The 21,008-nt window shown below is 34.8% G+C and overlaps 1 long non-coding RNA gene across 1 annotated transcript in view; it reads left to right on the forward strand.

The window, feature by feature from the left end:
• Positions 1-21,008, forward strand: part of LOC119509394 — a 292,236-nt gene that overhangs the window by 112,606 nt on the left and 158,622 nt on the right. Inside the window, exon 4 of the long non-coding RNA XR_005211689.1 lies at positions 8,883-8,978. This is a non-coding gene — a long non-coding RNA (uncharacterized LOC119509394). The remainder of the gene's footprint in view (positions 1-8,882; positions 8,979-21,008) is intronic.

Genomic DNA, 21,008 nt, shown 5'->3' on the forward strand with positions numbered 1-21,008 from the left:
TGCTATAAACATAGGTGTATAAGTATTTGTTTGTAATCCTGTTTTCACTCTCTTTGAGTATATACCTAGAATTGGTATTGCCAGAACATACTATTTAGTTTTAAGAGTTTCTTATATACACTAGATACTAGTCCTGTGTCGGATATGTGGTTAACATATATTTTCTTCCAAGTCTGTAGCTTGTCTTTTCATTATCTTAATAGAGTCTTAGGGTATCAATCTAAAGACAATTTGCCTAGCCTCTAGAGCCCAAAGATATTTTTAGAAGTTCTTCTTTAAAAGGTTTATAGTTTATGTGTTTAACCTTTAAGTTCATATTATATATATATATTGTTTTTTTGATTTTAGTTTTTATAATTAGAGAAGTTGTAGATTTACAGAAAAATCATGTAAAAAATACAGCATTCCCATAAACCCCTCCCCTATTATTGACATTTTGCATTAGTATGGTACCCTTGTTACAATTGATGAGAGAATATTATAATTGTACTATTAACTATACTCCATAGTTTACATTAGGGTGTATTTTGTTTTCCCATATATCATGTTATTATTAACACCTTGCATGAATGCCATACATTTGTTACAATTCATGAAAGAACATTTGAATAATTATACTGTAACTATAGTCCATCATTTACAATAAGATTCTATGTGTTGTACAGTCCTGTTTTATCTACAGTCCTGTTTTATCTTTTAATTTTTTTCTAGTAACACATATACAACCTAAAATTTCTTCATTTAACCATTTTCACATATATATTTCAGTGCAGTGTTGTGCTACCATCACCACCATCCATTTCCAAAACTTTACAATCAACCTGAGTATAAATACTATACAGATTAAGCATTGACTCATTTCCTACCCCCAACTCAGCCCCTGTAACATACTCTAGATTTTAACTCTGTGATTTTGCTTATGCTAATATTTCAAATCAATGAGATCATAGAATATGTGTCCTTTTGTTTCTCGCTTATTTCACTCACCATAGTACCTTCTAGGTTCATCCATGTTGTCACATGAACTAGAACTTCATTCCTTTTTAATGCTGAATTGTATCTCATTGTACTTATATGACATGTTTTGTTTATCCGTTCATCAATTGATGGACTAAGGTTGCCTCCATCTTTTGGCAATTGTGAATAATGTCACTGTGAACATCAGTGTGCAAATATCGGCATGAGTACCTACTTTCAATTCCTTTGGGTTTATACCTAGAGGACGAACTACCAAACTGTCTTACACAGCAGCTACACCATCTTACATTGCTTCCAGAAATGAATGTTTCTATTACTTGCATCCTCTCCAACACTTGTAATTTTCAGTTTTTTAATAGTAGCCATTCTAGTGGATTTTAATAGAATCTCACTGTGGTTTTGAGTTGCATTACCTTAATAGCTAATGATTTTGAACATTTTTTCATGTGCTTTTCAGCCATTTGTATATCCTCTTTGGAGAAATGTCTATTCAAGTCTTTTGCCCATTTTTAAAATTGGGTTGTTTGTCTTTTTATTGTTGAATTGTAAGATTTCTTTATATATTATGGATAATAATATATAATATTGGGTATGTGGTTTCCAAATATTTTCTCCCGTTGAGTAGGCTGCCTTTTCATATTGGTGAAAAAGTCCTTTGATAAAGTTTTAAAGTTTGGTGAGGTTCCATTTATCTAATTGTTTTCTGTTGCTTGTGCTTTTGGGGTAAAGTCTAAGAAAAGATTTGCCTAACAAAAAGTCCTAAAGTTTCTTCCCTGTATTTTCTTCTAGTAGTTTTATAGTCCTGGTTCTTATATTTAAGTCTTCGATCCATTTTGAGTAAATTTCTGTGTATGGTGTGAAATAGAGGTCTTCCTTCATTCTTTTGCATACAGATATCCATTTCTGCCAGCACCGTTTATTGAAAAGACTATTCTTTCCTAATTGAGGGGTCTTGGGAGCCTTGTCAAAAATCAATTGGCCTTAGATCTAAGGGTCTGTTTCTGAATTCTCAATTCAATTCCATTGGTCTAAATATCTATCCTTGTGCCAGTACCATGCTGTTGTTACCACTGTACCTTTGTAGTAAGCTTTAAAAACGGGAAGTGTTATTCCTTCAACTTTGTTCTTCCTTTTCAAGAGGTTTTTAGCTATTCAGGTTCCCTTACCCATCCAAATAAATTTGATAATTAACTTTTACATTTCTGCAAAGTAGTCTGTTGGAATTTTGATTGGGGTGTGTTGAATTTCTAAAGCAATTTGGGTAGAATTGACATCTTAATGATGATTCAGTCATCTTCCAATCCATGGACACAGAATGTCCTTCCATTTATTTAGGTCCTTGATTTATTTTAGCAATGTTTTCTAGTTTTCTGTGTACAAATCCTTTACAAGCTTGGTGAAATTTATTCCTAGATATTTCATTCTTTTAGTTGCTATTGTAAATGGAATTTTTATATTTCCTCCTCAGATTACTCATTACTAGTGTATAGAAACACTACTGATTTTTGCATGGTGATTTTGTTTTCCACCACTTTGCTGAACTTGTTTATTAGCTCTAGAACCTTTGTTGTTGAGTTTTCAGGATTTTATATAGGAACATGTCATCTGCAAATAGTGAAAATTTATGCCTTCCTTTCCAATTTGAATGCCTTTTATTTCTTTTTCCTGCCTGTTTGAGTTTGAACTTCCACCACATCTTTGGGCATCTTTGTGGGCATCTTTGTCTTGTTCCAGATCTTAGAGGGAACATTTCAGTCTTTAACCATTGAGTACAATGTTAGCATGAGTTTTCATATATGCCCTTTATCACATTTAGGAAGTTTCCCTCTATTCCTATATTTCAAAGTGTTTTTATCAAGAAAGGATGCTGGATTTTATCAAATGCCTTTTCTGTGACAATTGAGATGATCATGTGTGTTTTTTTTTCCTTTCACTTTGTTAACGTGGTGTATTACGTTAATTGATTCTCTTGGGTTGAACCACCTATGCATACCTGGGGTAAAGCCCACTTGATCATGGTGTATAATTCTTTCGATGTGCTGTTGGATTCAATTGGCAAGGGTAGTTTTGAGAATTTCTGCGTCTATATTCATTAGAGAAACTGGTCTGTAATTTTCTTTCCTTGTAGTATCTTTATCTGGCTTTGGTATTATGGTGATGCTGGCCTCATAGAATGATTTAGATAGTGTTCCCTCCTGTTCAATTTTCTGGAAGAGTTTGAGTAGGTTTAGTATTGATTCTTCTTGGAATGATTGGTAGAGTTCCCCTGTGAAGCCATCTGGTCTTGCGCTTTCCTTTGTTGGGTGTTTTTTGACAATTGATTCTATCTCTTCACTTTTAATTGGTCTGTTGAAATCTTCTATTTCTTCCAGATTCAGTGTAGGTTGTAAATGTGTTTCTAGGAATTTGTCGATTTCATCTATTTTGTCTAATTTGTTGGCACACAGTTGTTCATAGTATCCTCTTACGATCATTTTTATTTCTGTGGGGTCAGTAGTATTCTCTCTCATTTCTGATTTTATTTGTGGCTTCTCTTTTTTTCATTGTCTGTCTTGCTAAGGGTTTGCCAATTTAATTAATCTTTTCAAAGAACCAAGTTTCTGTTTTGTTAATTTTCTCGATTGTTTTTTATTCTCTATTTCATTTACTTCTTTTCTAATCTTTCTTTCCTTCTGCTTGACTTGGGATTAGTTTGCTGTTCTTTTTCTAGTTCTTCCAGGTGTGCAGTTAGGTGTTTGATTTTAGCTCTTTCTTCTTTTTTAATGTAAGCATTTAGGGCTATAAATTTCAGTCTCAGCACTGCCTTTCCTGCATACCATAAGTTTTGATATGTTGTGTTCTAATCTTAATTTATCTCAAGATATTTAGTGATTTCCCTTGTAATTTCTTCTTTTGGCCCACTGATTGTTTAAGAGTGTGTTATTAACTTCAATATATTTTTGAATTTTCCAGTTCTCTGACTGTTAGTGATTTCCAGCTTCATTCCATTATGTTCAGAGAATGTGCTTTGTATAATTTCAATCTTGTTAAAGTTACTGAGACCTGCTTACTGACCCAACATGTGGTCTATCCCGGAGAATGAGCTATGTGCATTTGAGAAGAATGTATATCCTGCTGTTTTGGGGTACAATGTTTTGTATATGTCTGTTAGGTCTAGGTCATTATCATGTTCTTCAAGTTGTTTTGTTCCTTATTGATCTTCCTTCTAGATGTTTTATCTATTGATGAGAGTGGTGTATTGAAATCTCCAACTATTTTTGTAGAGGTGTCTATTTATCCCCTCAGTTTTGCCATTGTTTGCCTCATGTATTTTGGGGCACCGTGATTTGGTGCATAAATATATATGGATGTTATTTCTTCTTGGTGGATTGATCCTTTTATTAATGTATAGTGCCCTTCTTTCACTCTTATAACAGCTTTTGACTTACAGTCTATTTTTTCCAATATTAGTATAGCTAACCCAGCTCTTTTTTGGTTACTATTTGCTTGGAATATCTTTTTCCATCCTTTTATTTTCAACCTATTTGTGTCTTTGTGTCTAAGATGAGTTACTTGCAAACAACATATAGTTGGATCGTGCTTTTTAAACCATTGTGCCAATTTGTATCTTTTTTTTTTTTTTTTTTTAAATCATCATTTTATTGAGATATATTCACATACCACGCAGTCATACAAAACAAATTGTACTTTCGATTGTTTACAGTACCATTACATAGTTGTACATTCATCACCTAAATCAATCCCTGACACCTTCATTAGCACACCCACAAAAATAACAAGAATAATAATTAGAGTGAAAAAGAGCAATTGAAGTAAAAAAGATGTATCTTTTAATTGGGGAGTTTAATCCATTAACATTCAGTGATATTACTGTAAAGGCAGTTTTTACTTCAGCCATTTTGTCCTTTGTTTTTTATATGTTGTATCTTTCTTTTGGCCTCTCTTTGACTTTATTGCAACCTTCTTTTCTGTATAGTTTATCTTTCTTGATGTATCTGACTGATTCCTTTCTCATTTCTGTTTCTGAATGTTTTTAAATACTTCTTTTTGATTACCCTGGGGTTTCTGTTATACAACGTCTATCTTTAACCTACTAATTAAAAAGATATCAATGTAGCTTCAATAGCATACATGTTTTCTGGTCTCATATCTCTCTGTTTCCCCTCTGTATGCTCTTTTTTTTTCCCACATTACCTTTATATTTTGCATATCCATTATCAGGAAATATGCCTTTTTCTTGTTCAGTTGTATTGACCCTTATAGGCATTGAAGAGTGGAGTTGCATTTTGAGGATTCAGTACTATTAGATATTGCATTTACCCTTTTAATTACATTTACTGAAGATCGTCATTGTTCACGCTACTCCAAACCACTCTCTCCTGTCTTCCTTTCATCCTGAAGACCTCCCTTTAGTAATTCTTGTAGGGCATGTCTTTCAGTGATGAACTCAGTTTCTGTTTAGCTATGAATATTTTAAACTCTTCCTAATTTTTGAAGGATGGTTTTGCCAGATAAAGAATTTGGGGCTGGTAGTTTTTCACCTTTAAGTACCTTAAATATATCATACCACTACCTTCTACCTTCATAGTTTCTGAAGAGAAATTGGCATTTAGTTTTATTGTAGGTCACTTGTATGTGATGAATCACTTTTCTCTTGCTGCCTTCAAGAGTCTCTCTTTATCTTTGGTATTTGATATTCTGATTAGTATGTGTCTTGGAGTAGGTCTATTAGTATTCTGTTCGGAGTGTTTACACTTCTTCGATATATATGTCTTTCATAGGAGTTGGGAAGTTTTCAGCCATTATTTCCTCAAATATTCTTTCTGCCCCTTTTCCCTTCTCTTCTCCTCCTGGGACACCCAAGGTACATGGGTTTGTGTGCTTCATGCTGTCACGCAAAACCGTGAGACACTGCTCATTTTTTTCCTATTGTTTTCTCTGTTTTTCTGACTGTGTGATTTCAGTTTTCCTGTCTTCTAGTTCAGTGAGTTTTTCCTTCTGCCTGTTTAAATCTGCTGTTGTATGCCTGTAGGGTAGTTTAATCTCTTCTATTATGCCATCATTGCCATAATTTCTGTTATGTTTCTTTTGAAGCTTTCAAATTCTTTATGTGCACACATTATCTACTTAATAGCCTCCAGCTCTATGGCCATATTGTCTTTCATCTCCTTTAATTGAATTAGGAGATTTGTTTGAACTTCTTTGATTATTTGTTACAAATTCTGTGTCTCCTCTGAAGTTTTAATTTGTTCCCTCTACTGAGCCATAGCTTCTTGTTTCTTAGTATGGCTTGTGGTTTTTTTCTCAATGTCTGTTCATCTGATTATTTGCATTAGTTAACTCTGTAGGACAGTTTCTCTCTCTTGTCCAAGGTTTTATTGTTGATTGGCTTTGTGTTAAGGCTCTTTTTGATGCTTGGTCCCACTTATTCTGGACCTTTAGGAGGAGCCCCTGTTTCACTGTTCAGATTTTCTCAACTCTTCTTCATCTGCTTGTTGTACTGGATGTGTTTTTTAAGATTACGTTTTTTTGTGCAATTGTTTCACCTCCATGAGAAAGCTTCCTTTTCCCTGTTCCTTCTCTGGGAATCCTGATCTGTTCTGTTTGTTTTTCTGCAGACTTTTTTTTCCAGGTCCTGTGATTTGTTTAAATTTTCTCCCTCACTCAGTGCCCCCTTTTCCTTATACTTTTCAGTTCTGGGAACCATTCTATCTTATAGTAGTTCAGCTCCCCTACCCCCATTTTTTCCTGTGAGGCTTTTCTGCCTCAGTTCCTTTCCCTTTAGGGTATCCCACACCCAGAGACCCAGGTGGGTTCAATCCAGAAAGGTTGGTCAATTCAGAAAAGTCCATTTCATGTTTAGGTATTCCCCCCAATAGAGACTGGATTGAATGTGTGCACCTCTTGCCAACAGTTCTGCCAAAGTCTATGATTCTTTTATTCCCTAGGGGACATTTTGTATGCAGCACTCCTCAGTTGCTTTCCAGCTCTGGGTCTCTGCTGACTTGAGTCCCTGTGCTTGGATATGTGTGGTGTTCTCACTCACTGCTGTGAGTGGCTCTATAATCTGCATCTGCAGCAGGAGGGACCCTGGACCATGCTGCCTCTGTGTAACTCCCATGTACTTGGGATCAAATGAGGGGAGGGGTCTGGATTGGTGGGTCTGGGAAGAAAATCTCCTACGTGATCTTGGAGATTGTTTTCCTTTTTCTTTGATTCAGCATTTGGGGAGGCCTTCAGTCTCTATCGTCCTCCGAATTTCCAAGAAGGTGGAATTTATCCTTTTATTTGTTGGTTTGGAGGGGAGAATTTTCTAGGAGATGCCTTACATCACCGTATTGATGACATCCTCATGATATGTTTTGAACTTATTCTTGTATAAGGTGTGAGGCTTATATCGAGGTTTGGTTTTAAAAAATTTTTGCTTGTGCATTTCTAATTGTTCCAGTATCATTTGTTGAAAAATCTGTCTTTCCTCCACTAATTTCTTTTGCTTCTTTGTAAAAATGAATTGGTCATATTTGTGTGCATCTATATCTGGGTTTTCTGTTTTGTTTCATTGATCTATGTGTCTTTCCCTCTGCCAATAGCACACAGTCTGGATACTTGAGCTTTATAAGAACTCTTAACTTGGGTTGAATTATTCCACTCTTTTTATGCTTTTTATTTTTTGCAAAATTGTTTTTATTTCCTTTGCCGCTCCACAGAAATTTTAGAATAATCTTATCTTTATCTACAAAAATGTTGATGGGTGTGCCAGTTTGAATATATTGTGTCCCCCAAATGCCATTATCTTTGATGTAATCTTGTTTGGGCAGACGTTATCAGTGTTGATTAGATTGTAATTCTTTGAGTGTTTCTTTGGAGTGTGCCCCACCCAACTGTAGGTGATAACTCTGATTAGATATTTCCATGGAGGCATGGCCCCACCCATTCAGGGTGGGCCTTGATCAGTGGAGCCATAGAAATGAGCTGACAGGCAGAGGGAACTCAGTGCAGCTGTGAGTGGTGTTTTGAAGAGGAGCTACAGCCAAGAGGGACACTTTGAAGAAAGCACAGGAGCTGCAGATGAGAGACTGTTTGAAGACGGCCATTGAAAGCAGACTCTTGGTCGGGAGAAGCTAAGAGAGGACAAATACCCCAAGTGCAACTAAGAGTGACATTTTTGAGGAACTGTAGCCTAGAGAGGAACACCCTGGGAGAAAGCCTTTTTGAAATCAGAACTTTGGAGCAGACTCCAGCCACATGACTTCCCAGCTAACAAGGGTTTTCTGGACACCATTGGCCATCCTCCAGTGAAGGTACCCAATTGCTGATGTGTTACCTTGGACACTTTATGGCCTTAAGACTGTAACTGTGTAACCAAATAAACCCCCTTTTATAAAAGCCAATCCATCTCTGGTGTTTTGCATTCTGGCAAGCATTAGCAAACTAGAACAATGGGATTTTGATAGGAATTTCATTAGATCTGTATATCATTTTGGAGAATTGACATCTTTATTATGCTGTTGAATCTTCCCATCCATGATCATAATGTCATTCCATTTATTTTGATCATCTGTATTTCTTTTATCAGCCTTTTGTTTTTTTTTCAGCATATAAATCCTATATGATTTGTTAATTTCCATCTAAAAATTTCATTTTTAATGATTTTAAGTGATATTATATTTTTAATATTGGTAGCCATGTGTTCATTGCTACAATATAGAAATACAATGGATTTTTAAATGTTTATCTTGTATCCTGCAACATTGCTGAACACGTTTATTAGTTTTAGTAGTCTTTTTGCAGTTTTCCAAGGATTTTATAAGTAGACAATTATGCCATCTGCACGTTGGAACAGTTTTACTTCTACCTTTCTTATCTGTATACTATTATTTCTTTTTCTTGCCTCATTGCACTAGGTAGAACTTCAAGCACCGTGTTGAATGAGTATAGTGAGAGCAGACATTGTTGCCATGTTCCTGATATAAGTGGGGGAAGCATTCAACCTTTCACCAGTAAGTACAATATGAACTACAAGGTTTTTTGTAGATATTCTCTACCAAGTTGAGGAAGTTACCCTCTATTCCCATTTTTCTATTCCCATTTTTCTGAGAGCTCTTATCATGAAGAGGTGTTGAATTTTGTTAAATGTTTTTTCTACATCAATTGATATGATCATTTGATTGTTATTCTTTAGCCTATTAGTGTGGTGAATTATGCTGATTGATGTTTGAACTTTGAATCAGCCTTCCTTCCCTGGAATAAACCCCCTTGGGTCATGGTGTGTAATTATTTTTATACATTGCTAAATTCTATTAGCTAATATTCTTTGTTCATGAGAGATATTACCTCTCATGTTCTATACTGTGTTTTTCTGGTTTTGGTATCAAGGTAATACTAACTTCATAAAATGAATTGGGAAGGGTTCCCTTCTCTTCTGATTTTCAGAAAAGATTGTGTGAAATGGGTGTTAAGTTTTATTTAAACACTTGGTGGAATCCTTCAGTGAAACCATCTGGGCCTGGAGATTATATTTTGGGGGATTTTAAGCTTTTAATTAAATATCCTTAATAGTTCTAGAGCTGTTAAATGATATATTTCTTATTGAGTGAGTTGTGGTAGTTTGTGTCTTTCAAGGCAGAGATCCATTTTATCAAAGTTGTCAAATTTATGTTTCTAGAATTATTCTTAGAATACCCTTATTTTTCTTTTGATGTCTGCAGGGTCTGGTGTTGGCCCCTGTTACATTGCTGATATAGAAAATATGTGTCCTGACTCTTCTTTGTCAGTCTTTCTAGAAATTTGGCAATTTTATTGATCTTTTCAAAGAACCATCTATTTCATTGGATTTCTCCATTGCTTTTATGCTTTCAGTTTCATTGGTTTCTGCTCTTATCTGTATTTCCTTCCTTATTCTTGCTTTGGATTTATTTTGCTTTTCTTTGTCTAAGTTCTTGATATTGAAGTATAGATTATGAATTTCAGACTTTTCTTCTTTTCTAACATATGCATGTAGTTCTATAAATTTCCTGTTGAGCACTGCATTATCTATGACCCTCAAATTTTGATATGTTGTAGCTTTATTTTAATTCAGTTAAAGTATTTTTTTTATTTCTCTTTAGACTAACAACTTTGGCCTGTGGATTACTTAGTAGTATGTTTTTATTTTCCAAGTATTTGGAGATTTTCATGTTATATTTCTATCATTGATTTCCTGTTATATTTTTGTTATTGATTTCTATTTGATTTCATTGTCTTTGGAGAATACATTCTATATGACTTCAATTCTTTAAAATTTGTTGAAAATTTTTTATAGCCCAGGATATGGTTTATTTTGTTATATGCCTGAAAACACTAAAAAAGAATATGTATTCTGATGTTGTTGGATGGAGTGTTCTATAAATGCCAATTAAATCCTTTTTGTTAATAGTGTTGTTGAATTCTATATTCTTGTTGATTTTCTGTCTAGTTGTTCTACCAAGTGTTGAGAGAGGTATTGAAGTTTCCAGTTATAATTGTGGATTGCTCTATTTATCCTTTCAATTCTGGTAGTTTTTGCTTCATATACTTTGCAGCTCATACACATTTGGAATTGGTATGTCTTCTTGAAGGATTGATCCTTTTATCTTTCCATTATGTCTGTCTCTATCTTTGATCATTTTCTTTGCTCTGAAGTATATCTGCTTTCTTTCAATTAATGTTTGTATGATATATCTTTTTCCATCCTTTACTTTCAACCTCCTTAAATCAGTATATTTGAAGTGAGTTTCTTGTAGACTGCATATAGTAGGGCCATGTTTTAAAATCTATTCTGTTTATCTTCATCTTTTAATTAGTGTATTTAGATCATTTACATTTAATGTAATTATTGATATGTTCACACTTAAGCCTGCTATTTTATTTTTTGTTTTCTGTTTGTTCTTTCAGTTTTTTTGTTTGTCTGTTTCCTTTTTCCTGCTTCCTGTGGGTTACTTGAGCAGTTTTTAGAATTCCATTTTAACTTACCTACAGTGTTTTTTTAAAGTATGTCCTTATAGAATTTTTGTAATGGTTGCTCTAGAAATTACATTATATATACATAACTTAGCACAGTCTGCTGATATTATTTGACCAGAGTGCTATGTAGATACCTTTCCATCCTTTATGTTCTTTAACTCTCCACGTACAGTATTAATTGTCTTAAATACTTCCTCTGTTTGCATTTTATACCACATCAGAAAATATTTTTAATTTTTGATTCAACTATGAAACATAGTTTAGAAAACACAAGAGGAGAAGGAAAGCCTGTTTATCTTCCCATATTTTTGTCATGTGCTTTCTTTTTTCCTGATATTCTAGGGTTCCTTCTTTTACTTTCTGATTAGAATACTTCTTTTAGCCATTCTTTTAGGGTAGGTCTTCTGGTGACAAATTCTCTTAGATATCCTCCATCTGAGAATGTCTTGATTCCTGAAAGGTATTTTCACTGAGTACATGATTCTGGGTACATATATCTTACCACTTGAAAAATGTTGTGTCACTTCCTATGGCCTCTGCTATTTTTGGTGAGAAATCTGCTGTCATTCAAAATGTTTTTTCCTTATAGGCATGGTGTCATTTTTTGCTCACTGCTTTCAAGCTTTTTTCTTTGTCTTTAGTTTATGGAAGTTTAACTATGATCTTAGTGTGGATTTCTTTGGGGTTTCTCACCTTGTTGGATCTATAGGTTTATTCTTTGATCACATTTGGCCATTTTTCTTTTTGCATACTTTTTCAGCCCTGTCCTCTTTCCACCTTTCTTTCTGGGACTCCAGTGGCATTAATGTCAGATCTTTTGTTATAGTCCCACAGGTCCCTAAGGCTTTGTCTGTTTTTGCCAGTCTATTTTCTCTTAGTTATTCAAATTGAGTAATTTCTTTTGTTGTATCATTCAGTTCAACAATTCTTTTCTCTCTCACTTCTGTTGTTCTGTTGAGCATACCCATTGAGTTTTTTTATTTTGTTTACTGTGTCTTTCATGTCTTAAATTTCCATTTGGCTGTGCATTACATCTTCTATTTCTTTGTAAGACTTTCTGTTTCTTTGCTGAGACTCTATTTTTTTTTTGTTTCAAGTGTTTATAATTGCTCATTGAAGCATTTTTATGATGATTGCTTTAAATCTTTGTCAGATAATTGCGATATCTCTGTGTTCTCATTGTTGATATCTATTGATTATATTATTTCATTTGGTTAGATCTTCTGGTTCTTGGTATGAAATCTGATCTTTTTATTGAAAACTATACAATTTGAGTTTTGTTATGAGAATCTGGATCTTACTTAAATTGTCTTGTTCAGATGGTTTCTTCTAACACTGCTCTCACAGAAGAAGTAGAAGGGGGAGATGCTTCATTACTCTCAGTGGGGAGTAGCAGTTCGTGATATGTCATGATCCAGGATGTGCATTCTATCCATCCAAAAATAATTTAACATTAGAAAATATATCAATGCAATTCACTACTTTAATAAGCTAAAAAAATAATAAAGAACAGATGGTCACTCTCAAAAGATGAAGATAAACTACATTTGATAAGGTCAATACATTAATATGACTAAATTCTCTTTGTTTTCACTGGGGGCAGGGGGCTTCTTGTTACTGCTGGTTGGAGGTGAGAGGGTGAGTTCTAGCTCACCACCAGGAGACCAACACCATGGAGAGGGGCATTGCCTCATTACCACTTCTTGGTGATGGAAACCTGAACTCTCTGCTAGCCTCATCTGACACCACTCCATCGGGGACAGGGAAAGGGATCATCTCATTACTTCTGGGTAGAAGTCCAGACCTCCCATGTGGTCTCCACTGACACTGTGGGGAATAGGGAGCATTATTACCACCCAGTGGGGATGAAAGTTTTGGCTTCCTACTCAGCCTTCTCTGATACATCCTGGTGGCAAGATTAGGGCATCTCACTTCAGCCTGGAGAGTGTGGAAGTCTAGATTCTCCACTTGACCTTTGCTGTCACCGGTAGGGTAGGAACACAGTTTTGTGGGTTTTTTTTATTTGTTTGTTTGTTTTTCCTTGATGTTTGCTTGGGGTAGAGTAGTTATTTTCTAAAAGTTTTCTGTATTATTAAATTGCCCCTTCCCTTTTTCTTTGGCTAGAGAGGTCAGGCTTTTGTTGGACTTATTTTTGTCTGCACTCATTGGTGTTTCTGGGTTGCTACTTTTTTGGCTCCAGGTCTGGGATATATGAGGCAAAAGAAAACCCAGAGAACTCACCACCATATTGTTCCTTTAGTCCCAAATTCCCTAACTGGTTTGTCATCTTCTCTCCATATTCTAGAATCTTCTTATGTTTGTTTTATGTATTATGTTCAAAGTTTTTAGTTGTAATTAGTGGTAGAAATAGGGAAAAGTATCTCTACTTCATGTTCCTGGCAGCAGAAGTCCCTCCAAAGTCTTTTTAACCACTCTCCTAGGAAAAGACATGGGATACTTCTCAAAAGTTCCACACTTCTTAATCGTCAAAGAATACCCCTAGCATTAACTTCAGTGCTTCCTGTAATGTTGAAGAAATTATTTTGGTCTCAACAACTTTCCCAAATAGTCTAAAGAGAAAATATTTTAGAAGGTCTCTTCACTAATGTTGTTAGCATCATATCAGTCACTTCCTTTTTTTTTTTTTTCCTCATCATGCCCCTATTTGAATTCTCTTGCAAAGATTGCACTGCTGTTTCATGAGGCATATTGGTCTGAGCTTTAAGAGTTCTTAGATTCACTGCCATGTTAATTACCCAAACTACTAGAATACAAGGTATTTTTAGTCTTTATTTTAACATGTGTAACCAGTGTATTGAGTTGGATGTAAACATGAAACTATTTTATTTTTCCAATAAATTCCCCTTGGCAATACAAATCTGTGGAAAAAGGCCAGACTATTTGCAGATGGTTTGGAGAAATCTAGCTGTCTATATTTTGAGGAAAAGTTGGATTACTACTCTATGTCCTATATAAAGATGAACTACTACATCTATTACATATAAAAATCTCATATATCTATATGCCTGCTACAGCATCATTTCTTCTGACAGATAGTTTTACTTTTTGCCTGTTTTAGATAGTTTCACTCTTTTTACTGCTATGGCTCTAGTAGGCCCAATACCTGGTAGGGTGTCTTGGTTTTTTGGAGATTTGATTCATCCATATAAGCATTAACATGCTTGTGAAGTTCCCCTAAAAATATTTTTATTGGTATTGCTTTGAATTTAAACATAAGGTGTTTATTCAGGTCTACTTTTATGATAGCAAAAAATGCTGGAAAATTTCCTCTCTAACTACCTTGCCCATTCTTCATTAGATTACCCTTACTTTATAGAGTTTTTATTTTTGTAATATGATACTATGTTTGGAAGCTTAAGGAACACTCTTTTTATATCTAATAGTTTGTGTTTCTGTTGGGTATTTTCTGTAAATTATCACATCATCTGGAAATAATATCTTTCACCTTCCCTTGAAATCATATTCTTATTTATCTTTCTTACTGCCTTCTTTAGGGTCTTCAGTACTATATGGAATAGTAACAGAGATAGTGGAAATCCTTATACTGTGCTTTTCTTAAAGAGAATGTGCTTGACTTTGGGTGTTTGGTAGATAACCTTTTATCAAGTCAAGGAAGTTCCTTTTCAGTTCTAGTTTTCTGTGAATTTTGTTATATAAATGTATTGACCTTATCAAATGTAGTTTATTCTATTGAGATAACCATCTGATTGTTATTATCTTTTTTAGCTTATTAAAGTAGTGAATTGCATTCATATATTTTCTAATGTTAAATTATTCTTGGATTGATGAAATACACATACTGGATCATGATGTATTAATTTTAAAATTATTAGACTCAGATATACAATATTTTATTTAGGAATTTTACATATATATATTGATAAATTACACCTGTATAGAATTCTCTTTTCTTATATTGTTCATCCCTTTTTTGACTCAGAGTTGCACTATCTTTATAAAATAAGTTAGGCAGCTTTCCCCTTTCCTCTATTTTTTGGAAAAACTTGTATGAGAAAGGGATTATCTGTTCTTGCAAGTTTGGTAGTACTCAGCTGCAAAAGCATGTGGAACCGGAGTTTGGTCATTTTTTGGAAAAGGAGATTTTGAGTCCCACATCCAGTTCTTTAATGGTTATTAATCTAGGTTATTAATCTATTACATTTATTCTTAGGTTTATTTTGGCATTTCATATTTTTCTATAAATGTATCCATTTGAGCTACACCTTCAAATGTTTTGACATATAGTTGCTAATAATCTTCTATCATTTAAAAAATCTGTTATATCTATAGCTTATTTCCAGTTATTTTTTGTACATTTTAAAAAGCAATTATTCCAGGGTTTTTCTGTTTTATTAATCTATTTAAAAAATGACTTTTTAGTTTTGTTAATCATCTCTATTAAAAATAACCGTTATATAATTTCTGGCTTTATCTTATTTTTTCCTTCCTTTCCCCCTGTTTGGATTTATTATATTGCCATTTTTCTAGTTTATGTGTTGAATATTCAGCTCAGTTATTTTAATCTTTTTAATTTTTAAATAAAATCTTTAAAGCTCTAAATATTCTTCTAAGTGCAACTTAAGCTTTGTCCCAGATTTTTTTTGTTATTCACTTTGAAGAATATGGTAATTTAAACATTATTTCCTCCTTATTCTAAGATTATTTAGCTGTATGTTTTCATATTCTTTATGAATATGATTTTTAAAGCTATTTTGTCATTTATTTTTAATTTTGTTGCATTAGGTTTAGAGACCATAGTCTGTATGTTACTGATTACTGGTGTTTCTTGTGGCTTCTTTTGTACCCTAGTATGAGTTGTTTTTTGTGAATGCTCCATATGTGTGGAAAAAAATGTGTATTCTCTTTTTGTTGGGTATAAATGTCTTTATATTTCTTAGTTCAATTTAATTGGTAATGTTTTTGAAAATTTTTCTAACATTTTTGTTTGTTTATTTTTTATTGATTTAAACTATCAGTTTCTGAGAGGACAGGTTAAAATCTCCAACTACAAACATCTCCATAGTTCATTTAATTATTACTTAATATATTTTCAAGCTATATTGTTAGGTGCATATAAATTCATGATTATGGTATCTTTTTGCTCTCTGGTTCTTTTTCCCTGCACATAATGTTCTTCTTTGCATATGTGTAGTGTCAAAGACATTCTTGTTATGGCAAAAAATATGGAAACTTACAGGTGCATTTACACCAAGAAGGAGACTGTTCAGCATGATATCCCTTCATGCGATGAGAATTTGATAGGCATGGCATATGAACTGGCATTTTCCTTCTTCTTTACTTTAAAAAATATGCTGACCTGACACTTTCACTTGTAAATAATTCTGGCAACAAATCTTTTTTCAGAAAACTTACCAGTGACTGGTGCAAAAAGGTCCAGAACATTTCTCTGAGCTTTTTTTGTGAGGCTGGGAAAATTAAAGATTAATTTCCTGAGTGTGAATATTGCCTACCAGAACATGCTTCCGGGTGCTTGAAGTCTAATCCACTCCCTAACTTTAGATTTTATAGTTTTGCATTGTTGATGCAGTAGATCTAATCTTTAAAAATATTTCCTTAAACATGTTAAAGTGGTGGGGAAATTTATTGTATTAGTTGTTAAAAAAGAAAAATAAATCATGAAAATTGTGTACCAATTAATTGAATGATATTGTTAGCAATGAGTTTTTTCCCTATCTTGTTTTTTTTAATTAGATTATGTTGTAGGTTTACAGAAAAATCATGCATAACAGAGTTCCTGTATACCACTCTATTATTAACACCTTGCATTAGTGTGGTACATTTGCCACAATTCATGAAATAACATTTTTATAATTGTACTATTAACTCTAGTCCATGATTTACAATAGGTTTCACTATTTTTGTTGTAGTCCTATGCTTTTGTATTTTTTAATTTTTAAAATTTTTATTCTAACATACATATAACCTACAGCTTTCCCTTTTAACTAAATTCAAATATATAATTCAGTGCTGTTAATTATGTTCACAATGTTGTGCTACAGTCACCACTATCCATTACCAAAACAATTCCGTCAGCCCAAAGAGAAAATCTGTACTATTTAAGCATTAACTCCCTGTTCTCTACCCCCAGTCTATCTCCTAGTAACCTATTATTCTAGTTTCTGACTCTGTGAATTGCTTATTCTAATCATTTCATACCAGTATGATCATATAAAATTTTTCTTTTGGGTCTGGTTTATTTCACTCAATATGATGTCTTCAGTGTTAATCCATGTTGTTGCATGTATCAGAACGTCATTCCTTTTTACGGCTGAACAATATTCCAGTGTATGTATATACCACATTTTATTTATCCATTCATCTGCTGATGACCACTTGGGTTGCTTCCATCATTTGGCAGTTGTAACAGTGCTGCTATGAACATTGGTGTGCAAATGTTTGTTCAAATCCCTGCTTTCAGTTCTTTGTGTGTGAAAAAAATCCCATGAAAGTGGGATTGCTGGGTCATATTATAATTCTATACTTAGCTTTCTAAGTACTGTCAAACTGTCTTCCATAACAGATGCACCATTTTACATGCCCACCAACAATGAATGAGTGTTCCTGTTTTTCCATATCCTCTCCAAAGCTTGTAAATTTCAGTTTTTAAAAAATGGTAGCTATTCTTGTGGGTATGAAATGGTATCTCATTATGGTTTTGATTTGCATTTCCCTAATAGCTAATAATGTTGAGCATCTTTTCATATGATTTTTGGGCATTTGTATATCTTTGGAGAAATGTCTATTTAAGTGTTTTTCCCATTTTTAGTTGGGTTGTTTGTCTTTTAATTGTTGACTTTTTAAAACATTTCAGATACTTGTCTTTTTTTTTTTTTTTTTTTTTTTTTTTGCACAATATGGATTAATAGACTTTGGGAGACTGCTCTAGTTTGCTAATGCTGCCGGAATGCAAAACACCAGAAATGGATTGGCTTTTATAAAAGGGGGTTTATTTGGTTACACAGTTACAGTCTTAAGGCCATAAAGTGTCCAAGGTAACACATCAGCAATCGGGTACCTTCACTGGAGGATGGCCAATGGCTTCTGGAAAACCTCTGTTAGCTGGGATGGCACGTGGCTGGCCTCTGCTCCAAAGTTCTGGTTTCAAAATGGCTTTCTCCCAGGATGTTCCTCTCTAGGCTGCAGTTCCTCAAAAATGTCACTCTTGGTTGCTCTTGGGGCATTTCTCCTCTCACAGCTTCTCCGAAGCAAAAGTCTGCTTTCAACGGCTATCTTCAAACTGTCCCATCATCTGCAGCTCCTCTCTCAGTTCCTGTGCATCCTTCGAAGTGTCCCTCTTGGCTGTAGCTCCTCTTCAAAATGTCACTCACAGCTGCACTGAATTCCTTCTGTTATGTCAGCTCATTTATATGTCTCCACTGATCAACTTAGACTCACCCCGAATGGGCGGAGCAACACCTCCATGGAAATTATCCAATCAGAGTCATCACCCACAGCTGGGTGGGGCACATTCCAAAGAAACACTCAAAGACTTACAATCCAATCAACACTGATAACATCTGGCCACATGTTCTAGTTTGCTAATGCTGCGGAATGCAAAACACCAGAGACGGATTGGCTTTTATAAAAAGGGGGTTTCTTTGGCTATACAGTTACAGTCTTAAGGCCATAAAGTGTCCAAGGTAACACATCAGTAATCGGGTACCTTCACTGGAAGATGGCCAATGGTGTCTGGAAAACCTCTGTTAGCTGGGAAGGCACGTGGCTGGCGTCTGCTCCAAAGTTCTGGTTTCAAAATGGCTTTCTCCCAGGACGTTCCTCTCCAGCAAGCTTGCTCCTCTTCAAAATGTCACTCACAGCTGCACTGAGTTCCATCTCTTTGAGTCAGCATGTTTATATGGCTCCACTGATCAAGGCGGCCACGCCTCCATGGAAATATCCCATCAGTTATCATCTACAGTTGGGTGGGGCGCATCTCCATGCAAACAACCTAATCCAAACGTTCCAATTTAATCCCCACTATTATGTCTGCCCCACAAGATTGCATCCAAGAATATGGCTTTTTCTGGGGGACATAATACATTCAAACTGGCACACCACACAAGATTACAGTCAAAGATAATGGCTTTTGGGGGACACAATACATTCAAACTGGCACAGAGACCTAACTGGTTTTAGTGGAATGGTCATTGCTGAGTCTTCATGTTAACCTATCAGAAGCATTTGGTGAAGTTAATTAATCCCTCTTCTTTTGAATACTCTCTTTGGTTATCTTCCAAGAGAAAATTTTCTCCTTATTTCCCTCCTGTATCCTGCTACTCTTTCTAAGTCTCCTTTGCTCCTTCTTCTTAATGTTTTAAACTGTAAATGTTGGAGTATCCTAGAGCTCAGTTCTTGTATCTCTTCACTTGGCTCTTTATTCCTACTTTCTACATAATCTGATGAAGTCCTATGTTTTAAATAGCATCTATATGCTATTTTCACCGGTTTTGGCGTACAAACATGGTAATTTCATATGATTCAACCTAATACATATATATATATGATCTCCACTTCAACATCTAACAAATAACTCAAACGTAGCATGTACAATGCTAACTCCTTAATTCTTGACATCTGACCTTCCCAAAGAAATGTGTTCATCCAATATTGCTCTCTTTCTCAATTAGTGGCAACTGCATTCTACAAGTTTGTTAATTATCTTTAACTCCTCTCTCTCTCTCTTAACTCTACCTGAAAAAAATGTATCCTATGTCTAATCACTTCTCACCAGTTTTACCCTTCCACAATAGCCTGCTTTCACCCTTGCCCCAGTGTGGTCTATTCTCAACACAGTGGTCAGAGTTATCCTTCTAAAACATGAAGGAATTTGTCATGCCTTTGGTCAAACCCTCCAAACTGCCTATGAGATATTTGGTTAGCCTGCCTGTCAGACACTGCATGTTCTAGCCCCCCATTGCCTCTTTGGGTTCATTTTCTAACTCTCTTCCCTCATCCTCCACCACCAGCCTCTGCCGCAGCCACCCTGGCTGATGTTCCACAAACTTGCCCAACATATTCCCATCTTGGGAATTTACCTAGAAGTTCTCTCTGCCTGGAGCACTCTCTTCGCAGATATGTACCTGGAACATTCCTCCTTTTCAGGGAAATCTTCCCTGATCCTCCTACAGAAAATAACATCTCCTATTATCACTGTATTTCCCTCGATCCTGTTCTTTTCTTCTTCTTGGTACTATTAGCACTCTCAATATTATATATTCATTTGTTAACTGTCTCCTGCAACTGGAAATAAGCTCCACCAACTACAGATTTTGTCTGCTTTGTTCATATTTTATCTCCAGCATTGAACACTACCTGGCACATGGCATGCACTTGGTAAAAATTTGCTGAAGTATAAGAGTGGTCTAATGAATGAATGGCCTGGTTATAGTGGTGGGATTTCTTTTTTGCTATTCAAATTGTCACATTTTGTTCAGTAGTAGTCCCCTCTGCAGGTTGAACTTTTAATCTTTCTATACATTACCCTCAGATATATCTGAATGCATGTTGTATTTTGACAAGATATCTCAGGCTTATATTAATTTTTTCTGTCCCAAACATGGAATTTGATATTCTTTAATGACTTTTTTTTTAAATTCACTTTTATTGAAATACATTCACACACCATACAATCATCCAGGGTATACAATCAACTGTCCACAGTATGATCACATAGTTATGCATTCATCACCATAATCTATCTCTGAACATTTTCCTTACATCAGAAAGAACAAGAACAGGAATAAAAAATAAAAGTGAAAAAAGAGCACCCAAACCATCCCCCCCATCCCACCCCATTTGTCCTTTAGTTTTTATCCCTGTTTTTCTACTCATCCATACACTAGATAAAGGGGATGTGATCCACAAGGTCTTCAGAATCACACTGTCACCCCTTGTAATCTACATTATTATATAATCATCTTCAGGAGTCCAGACTGCTGGGTTGGAGTTTGGTAGTTTCAGGTATTTACTTCTAGCTATTCCAATACATTAAAGCCTAAGAGGTGTTA

Source organism: Choloepus didactylus, chromosome 14, assembly GCF_015220235.1.
Source record: "Choloepus didactylus isolate mChoDid1 chromosome 14, mChoDid1.pri, whole genome shotgun sequence".
Lineage (NCBI taxonomy): Eukaryota > Metazoa > Chordata > Mammalia > Pilosa > Megalonychidae > Choloepus > Choloepus didactylus.